This window comes from Oryzias latipes, chromosome 23, assembly GCF_053564925.1.
Source record: "Oryzias latipes strain Hd-rR chromosome 23, Olatipes_Hd-rR_3.1".
Lineage (NCBI taxonomy): Eukaryota > Metazoa > Chordata > Actinopteri > Beloniformes > Adrianichthyidae > Oryzias > Oryzias latipes.
In genome coordinates this window covers 24,653,779-24,670,723 of record NC_136259.1, presented here as the reverse complement: position 1 = coordinate 24,670,723, position 16,945 = coordinate 24,653,779, and the positions used below count along the sequence as shown (strand labels likewise).

The 16,945-nt window shown below is 40.3% G+C and overlaps 1 protein-coding gene and 1 long non-coding RNA gene across 18 annotated transcripts in view; one reads left to right on the top strand and one right to left on the bottom strand.

The window, feature by feature from the left end:
* Positions 1 to 16,945, top strand: part of LOC111946946 (uncharacterized) — a 508,119-nt gene that overhangs the window by 166,662 nt on the left and 324,512 nt on the right. For all 11 annotated transcript variants that reach the window (XR_013653695.1, XR_013653696.1, XR_013653694.1 and 8 more), the window contains exon 4: positions 2,567 to 2,668. The gene's annotated coding sequence lies outside the window, so the exon portion shown is untranslated. The remainder of the gene's footprint in view (positions 1 to 2,566; positions 2,669 to 16,945) is intronic.
* Positions 8,297 to 12,814, bottom strand: LOC111946935 (uncharacterized). Of its 7 annotated transcripts, XR_013653493.1 has the most exons (8): positions 11,944 to 12,804; positions 10,798 to 10,892; positions 10,487 to 10,636; positions 10,245 to 10,276; positions 9,955 to 10,088; positions 9,356 to 9,424; positions 9,055 to 9,180; positions 8,305 to 8,761 (listed from the first exon to the last, which is right to left on the bottom strand). It is a non-coding gene; the product is annotated as an uncharacterized LOC111946935 (long non-coding RNA). The 7 variants fall into 7 exon arrangements; XR_013653491.1 differs by having other exon boundaries at positions 8,297 to 8,761; positions 9,356 to 10,088; positions 11,944 to 12,814; XR_013653490.1 differs by lacking the exon at positions 9,356 to 9,424 and having other exon boundaries at positions 8,308 to 8,761; positions 10,245 to 10,271; positions 11,944 to 12,799.

Here is a 16,945-nt window from a genome sequence, read left to right as displayed (position 1 = left end):
GTTTGCATCTGACACATATATAATTGTTTGTTTTGTGTTATTGCTTTGCTTCTTAATAATATATAGGTATCTATGAGGGTATTTGTGAGGCAAACTAAGCAATACTTCGATATATATATGTATGTATATGTATATATATATATATATATGTATGTATATGTATATGTATGTATATATATATATATATATATTATATAGTACTTTTTTGTAGTAATCTACTTGCATAACTGCGGTTTTACAGATTCCCCAGTTTTAGTAGACATAAACTTTTTTTTTGGCAATTTAATGAACTTTTTCAGCAGTTAAGTTTTTTATTTTTATTGTACACAGCTAATCCATCATTTAAGCATTTTTAGAGTACATTATTGTATCTTTTTTCAATTTTACTTTAATTTTTTTGATTCCTCCTGATTAGAAATGTTTACAGCGTTTTTGGTAAGAAATTTGGAAACTTGTGTTCTGCAGTAAAAATAGAACATATTTTTTCTCTTCATGCTACATGATTAGTTCATTCAACGTTCATTACTATATCCAATCGTAACCCTTTGATAGTGACAGACAATGTATATTGTGTGATAGAGCGGATCTCAATTGGCTCCTTATCAGCAGTACAAGATAAGCGTTTGTCCCGTCCATCGTAAGACACTGAGACGGTTTTACTGTCGTCCAGACGGGGATTTTTTCCTGTCATTTGACCAGGACTGAGCTGCACAGAAACCAGAGCTGATGGCGGCGTGTTGGCTTTCGCTCACAGCTACCACCGCTGGCAGCATCCCGCACAAGTCGGATGATGTAGCTTTACAAAAGATAAGCATCTCCTCTTAGATTGGACCAAGCCGCCTGCTTCTTATGTTAGTGTTAAGAGGTAAAGCCGCAGACAGATAAAAATAAGAGAACAGACAGAAGAAAAAAAGCCAAGCTACTGTCACGTATGTGTTTTTGATGTATGGCAGCACACGTGAAGCGCAGAACTTCCCACATGCTTGTTTGTATGAGTGGGTCTCCTCAAGATAGAATTAGTCACAATTTCAGAGTAGACGTTTCAAAGTGCTGTGACTCACAAATATCTGGCCGGTTACACGTTCTTAGAAGAAGGTATCTGTGAGGCAAACTAAGCAATACTTCGAAATTGCAAGTCATTGTTGAAACCCCAAAATGTGTTTCACGTACCGAACAGGAAAAGACTGAAAGCTGCAGGAAGCCGTGCAGTTTGGAGGCTTTTCACCAGGAATTCCTCCTCACTGTTGCTGTTGTATGATTTGTGTTTTCTAAAACATAAAATATTTCACAAAAACTGCAATAGAAAGGCTTTTTTCTATTTAACTGAGTCACATGACCGACACCTGGATGACGCTTCTTGGATGGAGCTGGCGGCCTTGGTCGCTGCACAGCAGGCGCCACCAGAGGTCACACGGCGTCCCACCGCGTCACACCGCGTCACACCGCGTCACACCGCGCACCTACGGACACTGAAGTATCACATGCACACCCCCTATTCAGCGATGGCATACGGTCAGTAAGGAGCTGTCACCTTCCTGACTTAGCAACGCTACTTACACAGTGTGATGTCATCCGTGCGTCATAATTGCAACACTGTGCAGTTAGTTGATGTGTTTCAGCTAACATAATGCATTTGTATGTGTAGATATGCGTTTGTAAGCATGTAAATGATCACAGTCAGTGAGTTTTTTTTTCTTCAAATCCACTCACCATCACAGGAAACGGACATGAAAACCTTTTATGGAAGGAGACTTGGGGAACTTTCGGTTGGGGAGATTCCCTCCCAAAGTGAGGACAGCAAAGTTTCAGAAAAACAGAGAGGAAGTGGAGATTCATGAATCAGGTTATGAGCTCAGGGTTCAGTGAGGGATCAGTTGGAACAGTAATTGCTGTACGTGCATGCATACTGGTCCTATAGCAATTAGAGTTCTTCTTTTTTTTTATTTTTTAGCAGAAAATGCGATTTTCACCTCTGCTTTACACCTGATGGCAGCTGCTTCCTGAAATTCCACACCCAGGAAAGGCGATGAACCCTGGAGAAACGTAAAAATCCTAGTTTATGGATATAATTTGTTGCTCTGATGTTCCATGTTTGTTTGCTACTTTGTGTTTGTTGTACTGTAAAACTTCAAATCCAATAGAGTTGATGACCATCTGGTGCTTTTACTACTCTCCTTTCCCAGTGTTGCCTTGAAGCAACACACCATTATCTGGCTGGGGGAGGGATCCGTTTCCTCCAAATTATATAAGGGTCAAATCATGGAAATGCTTGACTTTATTACATCTTCTGCTGTGGACCAAACAGACGCCACACTTGCATTAGAAAGAAGCCTAGGGTTTGACTAGGGTCTCTCAGACCCGCCTGTATGTCAGAGGAGCTTTAATACCTGGAGCCGTGAAGGCATCAGCATTGACTGACTCACAGAAAGTGCCGACCTTCAGATGTTCAGTGCTTCGTTTTCTCATTTTTACCAAGCATGAAACACAAATATTTTACCCAGAAGCTTCATTCCTGTGGGTTCAAAGTGAACTTTTCAGTTTATGAGAGTCTTGTTTCAAATTCTAGGGGGAAAAAACGGCATAAAGCACCACGAAAGGCAGGAGGGACCTTCAACCATCAGCAGACCGCGCATGGGGGCGGCGAGGGTTTTCAGATGGAAACGTGTGGGTATGTCGTGAAAAAGAAGCTGTGCTGGGTGAAAAGGCCTTGCCAGTCATTTGGATGGAGCTTTGCTGTCTTCCTGTGACAGGCCTGGTAGTTTCCTCACTATTAATGTGGTTGAAACAGGAAGCAGAACGGTGACAGATGCACCTTGGTGCTCCTCTGCAGCAGAGCGAGCTTCATTAGGCCGCTCCGCGCTGTCACCTTGATTTCACACTCTTATGTTCGACAAAAGCGGCTTTGACTGGCGTGTTAAGCTACATGTTGGTGATGACACATTTAAAAAACCACAATTTAGTAACTTCTGCATTTGAAAATCATCTTTCATAAAAGGCTACTGTACATTTGAATGATTCGTGCTTCCTCTCTGTTTTATAGTCTTCTAAGAATTTATTCTACTAGAAATGCAATCACTTCTGAATTTTTGGGGAAAACCTTATTGGTTAAGATTAAAAACAGCTTTATATATATATATATATATATATAAGAGTCTTTATCTCAAATTTGCTTCTCAGTATGAATTCTATTTGCTTTATTTCATTTTTTGTAATTTAGCTTTAAAAAATTCTACAATTCAGACTCTAGATCTTAATTATAAAATAATAAAAAAATATTAAACAATCTTTTTTCTCATTCATTATTTTCAGCAGCTTTATTTTGTATTTTTAGCATCATTCAACCACATTTCTTTGGTCATGTTTTTATTAGTAATTGTTTAGTATTTTTGACAATTGTTCAGGTATATTTAGCAGTTTTTTTAAAGGAATGTAGCAGCAAACATTTGATTTCTTTGATATAATTGTTCATTTTTGCTTTTCAACACTAATTTATCCTTTCAATGTCCAGTCAGGACTTTGCCTGGTCTGACAAATGTTACCCAGAGTTCTGTTTTCTTTTTTCATGTAGTTTCACTATGCTACTTGTGAGCTTTTGACACTTTCTCTTCTCATGAAGGATTTGGCTTCACCTCATTCAGGATCGTCATGTCTTCATTAGAAACATAAAATGGTTTGATCCGAATCGGGTTGTTTTTTTTTTAAATAAATGGAGTCACACAGAACGAGACAGTTGAAGGCCCCCCTTCCTTTGAGGACAAATAAATAAATAAATAAAAGCTTAGCACATATTTGAACGCATGAAAAGTTTCTTGATGTCAAATTAATGTTAGCATGTCGGTTCTAAACGGGTTTTGGAAGTTCCATCACCTCCTCCTTTGTTAAACAAACCAGGTTCACTTCTTGACTAAATCCGGACGGGTTCTGGATTTGCTCGCATGCGGCTGCTTGGTGAAGCCACCCACGACCGCCACCGGCTGGACTGCCGGGTTAGTGGAGGGGGTGGGCCCCCGACGCCTCTCCGCCCCTTTACCCGCCTCTCCCAGAGGACCGGCAGCGGTGATGGTGATTATGTCACCACTTAGTGAACTAACTGACACTGATGGGTTTGAAATGCACTCTGCGTCCCAGTGGGCCCGGGACCTCCCCCGCCCCCCCACATCCACGGGTCTGTCGGGCCCCTCTGCGCTCGGTGTTTGGTTACTCCAGAGTGACGGCAAGGCCAAGTTCAACAGTGCAGCCGGCAGCTCTCTGAAGTGTGATGGCGGTGGGTGGGGCCACAGCCTCCGTTCTGGACCCCTTTTGGTGCCACCCTCACCCCCCCTTTTTACCCCTAAAGACCCTTTAAGTTCTGACCACTTTGTCTGAGACAAACATTTTCATTTATGCAGGATTAGTTTAGAAATAATTCCCGTGATGATTTCAGTTGAAGCTCCTAACATTCTAAAATTTCTTCAAAAGCCTCAAATATTAAAATAATTTTAAAAAACGATATTTGTGCTAAAACTTCCGATTATTTCTAGAGGTTGTTTGTGTTAGTAGGAAGTTCTGTTACCGTGTTCTGATCCAGCAGAAAGGAACTTCTTCTGGTTTCACAAAATTATGCTTTTAAAAGCAAACATTTCCCTTAACGTTCTCAAGTTGTGTACTAAGTATTTTTTAGAAGGGATGCCACAGAGTGAACCGAATGTTCCACATTAGCACTGCATTGTGGGGAAAGTGAATTATTTTATTTATCTCATACATGTTCATTATGCTAAATGGACGACTAATTAGAGAATTAGGCTTCCTTAAACAGACACTTTCCATTAAAATATTGTGTTTTTGTATGAAGAAAATTACGCTTAAAATTGCATTTCTGAGTATTTCCTTGAAATCATCGCGCAGACCAAAAAGCCTTTAGCGGTGACGTAGAAGCTACAGCTGATGGGCCAAAGTCTCCATGCTCCGCCCCTTTCTGACGCATCCACTTCCAAACCGATCCATGCTGGTCTTTGTGGTCCTGGAATCGGGATCTAAACCAGATTAATGCCAGCTTTGGGGGTGAGAGGGGCTGAGAGCTGGCAGGAGAGAGTAAACGAATGGATGATGGGAAGTCAGGGCAGGCTCTGCACCAACAAGCCCATCCACAACCCAGAGTTGAATTTCTGATGAACTCCTGCCGCTCTGCAGAAACTATGTCCTAAAAAAGCGACACAGGCTTTTAGATTTTGGTTAAAGAAACCAACTTCACACTCAAAAGACCACTGGGAACGCTTTTGTGGGACATTAAAGATTGTCCAGCATCTAGTTTTGTTGCTCCTCCTCTTAACTCCAGATCTTCTTCTTGTTTGCTAAATACTACTTAAGGCAATTGTTGTTCATCAGTAATGAACTCAGAAAACGAGTCCAGAAACGTTAACTAATTACAGGCCTTGTTCTGGTCTCCATTGTCTTCATCTGGGATCATCCACACTGAGCTTGATGACCACCACGATGGGATGAAAGGAAATTCTTTGGCACCAAATGCAAGGATGGTCATTTCTTCAAACATCGTTGCTCCTTTCTGGTGTCTTCTCAGCAGACGTTAAACCTCAGGATTTATTTTGTCTGACTAAAACCTGAACTGCACGGGGTTGCAGATCTTCCCGCTCTCTAAGTTTTACTTGCGGACTTTCATTGGAGGCGCTCTTGAGCCTGAACCACCACAGTCCTACTCATCACAGGAACACAGTCACTCACCGACTCTGCTTTTCACTCATCTACTGTAGTTCAACCACCTGTGTTTTGCCGCATATACCAACCAGACGTGTAACAATAAAGGAGAGCAGAACACGCCGATGACATGATGGCGTCTGCAGGTGACGGGAACGGCGGTCTCACCTTGGACTTTACTCACCGGTTTCTGAATCCAGAATTCACTTCAGGTGACGGATGAGGCTTTTAATGCAGTAAACACCCTAACCCCAACTCCCCCGCAGGATGTTATTTAAGAAAGAAAGAAAAATCAACAGTTTTTACAAACGACTGCACTTTGCATAGGATCTTGAAAAACTAAAAAAAATCAACTATTTCCAACCAAATGTTGTGGTGTCGACCACAATTTTGTTATTGTGAGAAACAGAAACTGCCTTTTTTTTCCAGAACTCTTACGGATGTGTGAACAAAAAGTGGGCGACTCTCTTGGTTTCAGTCATTAAATGTTTGTGATGCATGAAGTTCAGAAAGACGCTGCAGCCCCCAAACGGTGGCCAAACGCAGCGTTTCGTGTTATTGTCAATTCCCTTTAACCATTAGGAAACGTTGACAGGCCAATTATGAAGCCAGCCTGGCCGTCCACCCCCCACCCCCTTCCCTTCTCATCATGGGGGAGACATATGTGTTTAGTCTATTAAAAGAGACAGCCGGCATGCTTTGGGGAGGTGACCCCGGGGCTGCATGACAGCTTCAGTTACACTAACACATGAGCTCTCCCTCAATCCCCCATCAGCCCCTGAAAACACAGTCAAACCTACTAAACAGTGAACTGATCTGTGGTCCCTCACCTCCGCCACCTCTAACCTTGAACCCCTAACCTCCCATCTCGGCTGGCTTGGAAAGGGATCACCAGTAAGTGTGTTTTTCAAAAGGGGAGCAGAGAAAACGAAAAATAAAATCCAAAGGAGATTGGTAGTTGTCGTAGAGTTCTCGCTTTTGGCTCCTGTTTTCGTCTCGTTTTGGATTTGATTAAGTTTAGGAAATGATTGAATAACTCCGTCCAGAGTCTGCGGTCAAACGGAGGCTGATGCTTCCTGCTGATGTGCTGAACTTGAAGTACCTGATTCTAACCTAGAACCTCAGGATCGAGGAGAACCAGCACTGAATCTGCAAGAAAAGTCTGTCAAATTAAAAAAGAAAAACGAAGCAATGTTTAGTCAAAATTATCTAACGTTTCATCAAGTGCGCCATCTTGTGTTTGACATCGAAATCACAGCAAATTTGTATTTTTACTGCCCACCAACTGCTACTACAGGATCCTAATCCAGACATTGAATAACCCTTTAATGCTACAGAGAATGTCTGAACTACTGTAACTCTTCAAGCGTTTACACCATTAACGTAAATCCAAGGGATTCTGAGGCGGAGAAACGAAGCTTTGAGTTGACATGCAACACTTTATGGTAGTAAACTTTACAGGCAACTTTACTGCAGTAGCAGAGTGATGCATATCAGGGTAAGGCTGCTTTTACTCTGCGTCAGTCAGTTATTTACGTAAGCACTTCACTTTCAGAACCGGCTAAATCCCTTTTCATGGGGTTGCTGGAGCCTATCACAGCCACTGTTGATCAAAAGCGGGGTACACCCTGCACCGGTCCTGATGATTATCCAACTTTTTAAATCGCTTTTAATACTGAAAAACACCAGATCATTGTTCAAATTTAAAAAAAAAAACCTCACTTCCTCAGCGGCCAACAAAATGGCGCCTTGAAAGTTAAAGCCTGCAGCATTGTTATGTTTTTTGTGTTTGGACAAAAGATTGCGATGTACCAACAAAATATGGTATCTGGCTTGTAACAGTAATCCAGGAAAATTCTTTCTCTTTGGCTGCTTTTAATGCTCGATTTTCACGCTCTGCACGGTAAAGCCAGATTAGGACCCATCTGAGCTCCGTCCACCAACACTGATCAAAATGATCCTCGGTGGAAGTCTTAACGGCTTTGTTTACTCTGACCTTTTCCTTACAATTACCAAGAATTTGATGAAATTTGGGGAACCAATGGAAACCCAATTGATATTTACTGTCTGGGCGTCAGCATTTTTGTCTTTCAAGCCATTTTGCCTTGTATACTACACTGTCAGAAAAAATGTGCAAAATTTGTACCTTTAGAGGTACAATGGCTTGTCACTGGGGCAGTACCCTCAAGGGTACAAATGTTGTACCCTTTCATATAGGTGCGTATCTGTACCCTTTCAGTATGTACCTTTCAAAGGCAAATATGTACCTCTGTGGACTAAATTGTACCTTATAGTGCTATGGTACCATAATGTACCTTTAAAAAAGGTACAAATTTGTTCTTTTAAGGGTACTGCCCCAGTGACAAGCCTTTTGTACCCTTTGATGGCAAATTTGTACCAGATACAGCACATTAAAAGACCAGTATACTGTTTATCACATTTATTAAACATTCAAAACAATTACAATTCTGACAATTCACAGTATGAATGTTTTAAGCTTCACAGTGTCACAACAGGATGCATTTATTTACAATTATTAGCAATTTTACAATAATGAAAAATCTATATTTTTCCTTCAGTTCACATTGCATTCATTGTAACTATAACCTTAACATTTGATCAATTGTAAACAGCACTTCAGTTACCATTTTTAAACCATGAAATAAAACTTGTGACATTAACAAAAGAAGCACTAGACTTCATTTTAAGTACATCTTTCTACTGCATTCTACATTTTCTAAAAATAGATAAAAAAAAAGTAAACTTATAACCAAGTTTAAATCCATAATTTAAATAATAAAATGCATAAATGCGATAAGATAATATTGATACAAATTCTAAAAAGAAGAACTATAAAACACACTAAAGATTACCAAGGATTACGTTTATGTCAATACCTAGTAGATCCTCTGCAAGCTTCTCTTCTCTTGCTTCTTTGGAGACTTTGGCTAATGGAGCTTTTCTTTGAACAAGCTCAAGCACCTTTGGCACAATACTGGTAAACGCCGTCCTTGAAGCGCTGGCTTAAACTGACAGGTGATGGATGCATTCGGTCAACATCATCAAACAACTGAAAATTGAAAAAAATTAGAAAATTAATCATTCACTTCAACTAAAACAAACAAAAGACATAAAACATTCTAATATTCTTTGTTGCCTCTTTCATTGCCTTTTCCCTTTAGTGATCTCATTGTATAAATATTACTTGGCTTGAATGACTATATATTTATATATGAGTTTAGAAAATTACAATGTTTTTACAATTGAGTTAAAGCTGTTAATGTTCATTTTAGCAGATGTCTCAGCTTATATTGACATTCAAAATGTATTTTAAGCTGAGAACTGATTTAAAATGTCACTGACCCCCGAGGTTGTCTTCAAGAAAGGGTACTTCTTTAGTATATCCTCTCGCACCTTGCTGTACTGGATATGCAGGATATTCACATGACCTTCAACGGATGATGCATCCTCACCAATGACAGCAACCACCTATTGGATCAAATTTAAAAGTCCATATTAATAATAAAAAATACAACTGCAAGCACTGATTACTAGGGTTAAAGCACTTTGAGATGATGTTTAAAGACAGTTTGTGCAGAGTGGTTTGGAGTTGATCAGAAATTAACTTCTGAGTTGTAGGCGGGGCTATTGACACAGTAGTTACCTTCTGCTGATGTCCAATCATCCCTTTGTTTACGCCCTCTCCCACTAGCTTAGTCCTTCCAACCTAAAACTAACATTAGTGGTGAAACCAAAATGGTGAGCAATATTGAAGCTTTCTGGCCATAGTTTAGATCAAGCTCAGACAAGTATGATGAAGATGTTAATGGATCTGCTCGTCTGCAAGTGGACGCATCAGAATACGGCAGAGCAGAGGGACTCGGACCAACTTCATTTCATGTGGTGCATCACAATAGAGACCTTCCTCAAACTGCATTTATTTTGTCTGTTCCTGATTCATCCCAATTTGAGTGAAAACTCAAACCACCTGAGCCACTGTCGCCCGTATAGTCAATATCTTGTTAATTATGCAGAGCTTTGTTGAAGGGAATACAGAAGAATTATGTTTGTATGATAAGGACAGTATTCCAGAATGTATTCAACGTGTTGTGACTTACTCGGTGCAATCTGCTGTTTCCCTAGAAAACCTTAAACTAGTTTGGATGATCTGCCTTACTGCACTGTTTGACAACTAAACTGAATTGGAAAGACAGCCTGACTTTGAATGCTTGAAATGACTTTGTGAATAGATTATTTACTTACTTTGGCAAGAGAGGTGTCTTCAACTCTTCGTCTTGTTGTAGGACTGAGTTGTAATATTATGGTGTCATCTGAGTCCACTTCAGTATCTCCACTTGAACTGGTATTGCAGGTTTTTGCAGGACAACTCGGCTAATCTGTCAAAGTATTAAAGCTTTCAGTTACTGTAATATTTAAATTAGTATGATAGCAAAAACAAAAAAAGTAAAAAAGATTTTTAAATACTGACCAACTTAACAGTTTAGCAGATTTATCATCTTGTCTAAGACAGCAATAGGATAAAAAACTCATACTTATTTGCCCGTCTTTTGTTCCCCACACTATCCTGTCAAATAAATCATTAACCCTCAGACTCCTATTGATGCAAATACATAATCAAAACTCTTCAGCTCAAAAATGTTCTTAATTTAGCATGTACTTGAAAGCAAAAACACAGATTATTTCCCTTGGAAATAAATTCAGTCATCAAAGGGGAATTTACCCAAAACCATTCAAAACAAAATAGATAAATTACAATTTAAAAGAAAAACTTCACCTTCTGGATTTGTATCTTCGGCCAGACAAATTTCCAACACACCAAGGTTTGGGTTTTTCAACAGGAGATCAAAAACCTGCTCATCAACTTCTGTCTTTGAGTCATCAAACACTTTCAAGTCCAAGGTTGGGATGTTGAACTTTTTGGCAGCTGTGAACACAGCAAAATTATGTTTAGAATACAGCACAGAAATTATCTTTAAATTAAAAAGCAATTAAAAAAATCTGTTTGCATCACAGCTGACAGTTTATCCACAAAGTTGACTGATTCCTGTAAAGAAAAATGCTGGAAATTGTGATGTTTCCACTCACCGCATTCCCAAAAGGATTTGAAGGTCAGCTGAACTTCAAAACATTTTTTTTTTTTTTTTGGTATTCGACATGTTCACTCACAGCTTGCATCTTTCCTGGTGGGAAAAAAAATTATATATTACAAAAAAGAAAAAAACATTACAACACCAAAAGGTACCAACACAGCATTTATTCAGATCTAAGCCCTGTTCCAAATAAATTAATACATTTTAAAATAGTGATGGGAAATATACAGTTCACACTAGCTGCCACAGCAATGTTGCAGAATTTGCAGAACTGCTAAAAAAAAAAAAAAAAAAAACACTGACGACAATGCACTGGCTTGTAAGGGCCTACAGATTTATTTCTTGGAAGTTCATTAAAAAAATTATTTTTTCCTGGTTTAGATGAGTTTTTGGTATGGGAAATCGTGACAAGTATCTGGAATCACGGACCTCCATTTAAAAAAAATCTCTGCAGGAGAATGATCAAAATCAACAATACACAGTGTAAACTTCGCTTGACCAACAATGAGCGATCATGACAACCTAAACAGTCTCTGTCACTGTCTTGCATTCGAGAAATGGTGGCTGCGCGCGCACAGCAGCTAAGGCAGGCTGACATATAAATGGGAAGGACCGCCATACTGCGGTGTAAAAAAATAAAACGTAATTGGACTCCTACACATTACAGATTAAAATGGTTAACGCATTGAATTCGACGGACCTGATAAATATCAGCAGGAATTATGGAGCTGGTCGTTTCAAAAGTAGCTGGCTTCCTTACTAAGAAAGACAGAAAGAAAAAGAAAAGGAGGGGGAGGGGGTGGCAACAACAACCGGTGCATCAACGCCAGCGTACATCGGTAAAACGGCGACAGAATTATATAGTGAAAAAATGTATATATTTCAATGTATTTAACGGAACGCAGTACAACACCAATAAAAACAACAGCTTAATTTATTTAATGGCTGCATTTAGCTGAACTTCAAACGGCTGAGGCTAACCGTTAGCAAAACTCCCGCTCGTAGTTTGCAATCTCCTCACAGGCACATACACGCTGGAATAGCAGCATTCCACTACACAAAAGTTATTCCTTACAGATAAAATAACCGAACCCGATAAAAACAAGCTTCCAACTTATTTTTGAGCAATTAGCAGACTTACCTCAGTCACAGCCTCTATCTTCCTCCGGCCGCTGCGGGATAACAAAATGGCGGAAGAAACGAAACTTAAGAAAGTAGAGTGGGCGTGGTCTCGCTGGTTTACTCCAACATATTTCCTCTACGTTTTTACACCTACTTAAATAAAAATTACTGATGGTAACTCCGAAAAAAGTACTCTCTCATTTTTCCTGTGTAGGTAGAAAAGCTAAAAGGTACTAATATGTACACTTAATGTAACGTAGTAACAGAGAAATTTACTTTTTTATGAGAATGTATGATTAGAAAAAAAAATAACTTAAATTAACAGCTCAAAGACTAGAAATTTAAATTGAACTTAGGCCAAGTTAAAGTACACCATATAAGGTTAAAAACATCAAATAATTTTGTCTACATTGTGCTTTTGCTCTAAATTAAAGGCAAAACTTAAAACAGCTCTTATATAAGTAAAAAAAACAAAACAGGCTCACACTAATACATGTTTAAAAGTTATTATCTTGATGCTCTGCACAATCAAAATATAATGTGCTTGTGTACTGTTCAGAACTAGTCATAAAAGATGTGTGGTCTCTTAAATATATTTGGTTATTTTGTGCATTTTTTCCAAATAACCAACAACGTATTAAATGATTTTGTGTGACGTTTCATACACTTTGAATTACTACTTTTGTCACACAAGTGATTGTACCTTTGTTTGTGGAATAAAGGGTCCAAATATGGGCCCTCTGATGGTTGGAAACATATTTGTACCTTTTTTATCCTTAAATGGTACATATGAGTACCCTAAGGTGTAATTATGACTCACTTAGGGTACAAATTCATCATTTGTACCCTAAGTGTTCACAAACGTACCCCAACCGTACCCTTTTTTCTGACAGTGTATGGACTTGGAGATTGAGATGTCTGGATGTGTTGGTTCTACGTCAAACCGTGGGAGTAGGAACTAGATCACGTTGGATCCAACAGAACTGGGGATCTGCTTCTCTTTGGAGCTATTTAGTTTCATTGAAAGTGTGGGTGTAAACTACTGGTTTGACCTTGGATCAGAGGTATTTTGCTGAAGTTCAGGTTAGAAAATACACAGTTTGACCTGTTTATCTGTACAGAGTTTTTACCCACCTCACAGTATTTATCTACAGAGTATTTATACAGATATCCTGTATAAAGTTATACTCTTATTCTTCAAATACTCTAACTAATTGCCATCCTTATTTTCTTAAACACCAGTAACTAAATTACTAATACTTTGACTAACACTCAACAGTTTTTTTTTTACAAACTTTGTTCCTCTTAATTCACTCACGCCTGCTGTGGTGTACTTTGATGGCATTATGGGACTTCCCCCCAAAGGGGGAAGTGTTGCTTTTGTGGCTTCAGGTGAAGTAGTAATGGCATAAACAAGCTGCCCCCTGTGGAGAAATGAAGTTTCATTATTAATATTTGAATGCGTTCTGGCACGCAGCAGCGGGTCTACCTTGAATGCAGCACAAAGAGGGTTCTGGTGAAATTCTGGGCTCAAACTTGACAGAGATTTGGTTTTGTGACCTTATGCAGAGGTCCATGCTGGAATCCCTCCAGTGGGTCTGAACTCAAACAAATGTGTAAAAACTAAAGCCACCCACAGACATAAGAAAGTCTGTGCTTTCAGGGAAGGAACCACTGAGGTTCCTCTTTGTCAATCCATCACTCAACGACAAATGGATCCTGTTCTGTGCAAATGATATTAAGATACCCCTAGAGGCCAAAACATGTGGTATGTAAGGCGCATGTGAGAGAAGTCAAACTTTATTTTTACAGGTTTGATATCCTAACTGTGTTTCTGTACTTTAGACTTTGAGACATGAGAAAGTGTCTGCATTTGTCTCAGGAAAAGCGTAAACATGAGCGGGTCGCTGACAAACCTGGCGTGCTAAAGACACAAACACGGAGCGAACCGCTGCTGATTTTATGACAAAGCAAACATGCAGACAGACAAACAGCAAAATCCAAATGTGACGTTTTGGCTCCGCCCCTTCATTTTGATCAAATTCCTCCATTTTGCCTCTTTTTTTTCTCGCGATTTTTGTGACATTTCTGGACAAAACATTTCACACGTCGAGGCAGATCAAAGGCGCTTTACGACAAGGCCACTAGCCATTACAAACATCTGGCTGCGGTTGTTGCTGACAAAAATGGCGTAAGTAGTTGAAAGGTGGAGTGGGCGATGACCTCCTTACACATTTTACAAGCGTTGTATTTTCTGGAGATTTACCATCCACTGCATCTGAGAACCGAGCCGAGTGAGGGCGACATTTCCCGCAGTGTCTAACAGAAGGACGTCTATTCAGCCGCCACGTTGAAGCCAGACGTCGGTCTGTGGCAACCACTCTCACCAATGGCGAGTGATCTTGTTGGAAGGCCACAGCCCCATCACTTTAAAGGGTGCTACATGAAATCTGTCATTTTTAACGACGGACGGACGACGGGCCAGCCGGCTCCACCTACTTCTATTGAGGCGTCCGGTTGGTCAGTTTATGACTCGAACTACAGAAAAAAAATGAGGATTATGAAGAAGATCTAAAAACAAAAAGGTGTCGGAGAAAGAATGGCTCTTCTGACCATTTGAATGACAGAGTAACAGCTGTTTATTTCTCTGTAGAAGTCTGTGGGATTTCGGCTTCTTGGAGCCAGCAGGTACTTCCTGTTTGGGGTCACTTAGTGCAGATGTCAGAAACAGTCAATGAGTTTTACCTTTTTGGATGTGATGACTACCCCAAAAACAGAATCAGTCTGAGGAGTAAAGTGTTCCGTTCCATCTTCAGGCTCATAAATGTAAAACAGAGCCGAGGCTGTTCAATGCATGTGCTGTTTAATCCCTCTATCATATACCAATGAACCCCAACGAGGGTTCCTTATCAGACCAAAGGACACTTCCACATGTGAAATGGGAATGTTTTATTCTTTGCCGACATATTAGGTAAATAACTCAAGAGAAAATACATTTCCTCCGTCTCAGTGATCCATTGCATCAATGGTAGCCCATTGGTTGACAACAAATTACCACTTTAAGCCTGGAAGGTTAAACCCACTGAAGTTCCCTCCAAGTCGGTGCCAGAAGGGACAAACTGCATGATGGAAAGAAGGAAAAAACGACAACAATGACAAAACCAGGCTTTACTTCTTTACTTCGCAGCGACATTTCTTGGGTATTTAAGCGCGAAAGGGGCTTAGTCTCTCCGTAAGGCTGAGGTCTGGGTTTTGACTGTGAGAGAAGAGACCAATTAGGCCATTAATGTGAGTGCTGACGGGCGGATTACTCCCCCGGCGCTGCGGCCCCTCCAAAAACAGTCAGTAATAACAATAAAGCCAGTAATAACCAGGCTGTCAAAGAGACAGCTGCAGCCAGACGGGGAGTTTGTCGGAGTCTCCGATGTGACTGTAAGTCGTCTCGGACTAATGTCCTTCACAGCTGGCTTCACATGTTTGAAGCTGCCAGAGCGGCTTTTGTGCGTTTCCTGGGCCCTTTGTTTGAACTCTGGACTCTGGGACTATTGTTCAGTCGTGCAGGAAGTTTAGCATTTTTAATCAGCACGCAGTGCCTTGAAGCTGGAAGGGAAACAGATTCCACATGCAACACACCTCCAGCGTGTTCTCACGCACACATCCCATGACAAACCCCGCGTGCACTTGCTGTCTTTAAAGTCCCACTCCAACTTTTTTCTATTTTTAAAGCATTTCCCATGATCCTTTAGCTATGAGAACGCCGTTTTTAGCTACAATCACAAATGCTGTGTCGTTTATTAAGAAATAGTTTCTGCAGAGAAGCAGGAGCTCATTACACATTCGCATTTGTGGGCGGGACTGTTGGCGTGGAAGTTAGCCTAGCTAATTTCCTAGAAGGTCTTTGTTTACACTTTCTCCGGCTAGCGACAAGCACCACACAAGCCTAAGCTAGCGTTAGCGTAACGGTAAGGAATATCAGAGGTATCCAGTTTAGGGCCAGATTCAGGCTCAGACGACCAAATGAAGACCTTCATGGATCTATTTGTCTGCAAGTGGAGGATTTAGAACAGAAGCAGAAAATGAGAAACTTTAGCCCGCCCACGGCAAGTCCAAGCTTTTTCAAACATCCTGTTTTCATCTGCTCCTCATCCGATGCGATCTTAATAAAGAAATATTCAGGAAGGCAGTTTTTACCTTAAAGCCTTTTATACATGTCCTTCATCATGAGAAAAATGCTACAAGAACGTGTTAACACCAAAAACACCATACAAATCCCACTTCGATCATCCCTTGATCTATTTTCAAAGTGTTCCCAGTGGTCTTTTAATCATGATGATGCTATTTTTTAACCTAAACCGGTCGTTTTCCAGGACATAGTTTCTGCAGAGCGACAGGAGCTCAATAGTAATTCACCTCTAAATTGTGGTGTGGAGCAACCCCACTCCCCCTTCCTGTCACCCATCTGTTTCGTTGCTCTATGTTTAGCTTATAGCCCCTCACACCCCAAACATTAACATCAGAGCCATCCATCCAGTTTGGTTCCAGATTGGACGTTCATGGATCTGTTAGCCTGACAGTGGATGCATCAGAATGGAGCTTGTTTTCTATCTTTTTTGATTTGAATAAAGAAAAAACTCACAAATACATCTTAATTTTCTTTATACATGTCCTCCATCATGAGAAAAATGCTGCTAGATCATGTCAAAGTCACCGTTTTCATCACAGTGGGACTTTTTGTCAGTTTTCTTTCTCTGCCGTTTGTCCAGGGCCCACAGGGCTCAGATGAAACATCTTCATCAGCTTTGTTTTCACCCCTCATCACTTCCCCTCCAATCTCAGTTTAGTCTGAATGCTCCGCCTTGTACAGCCTTTTGAAACCAGGACTCTTTTTTTCTTCTTCACTTGTTTTCAGTAATTTGCTGTATTCATATCTAACTTTCTGCTTTACCTCTCTCTAAAACAACCCTGTTTTGGTCTGAGTGGGTCTTTGAACCCATCGCTGGACCGCATCCTCGCTGTCTTCC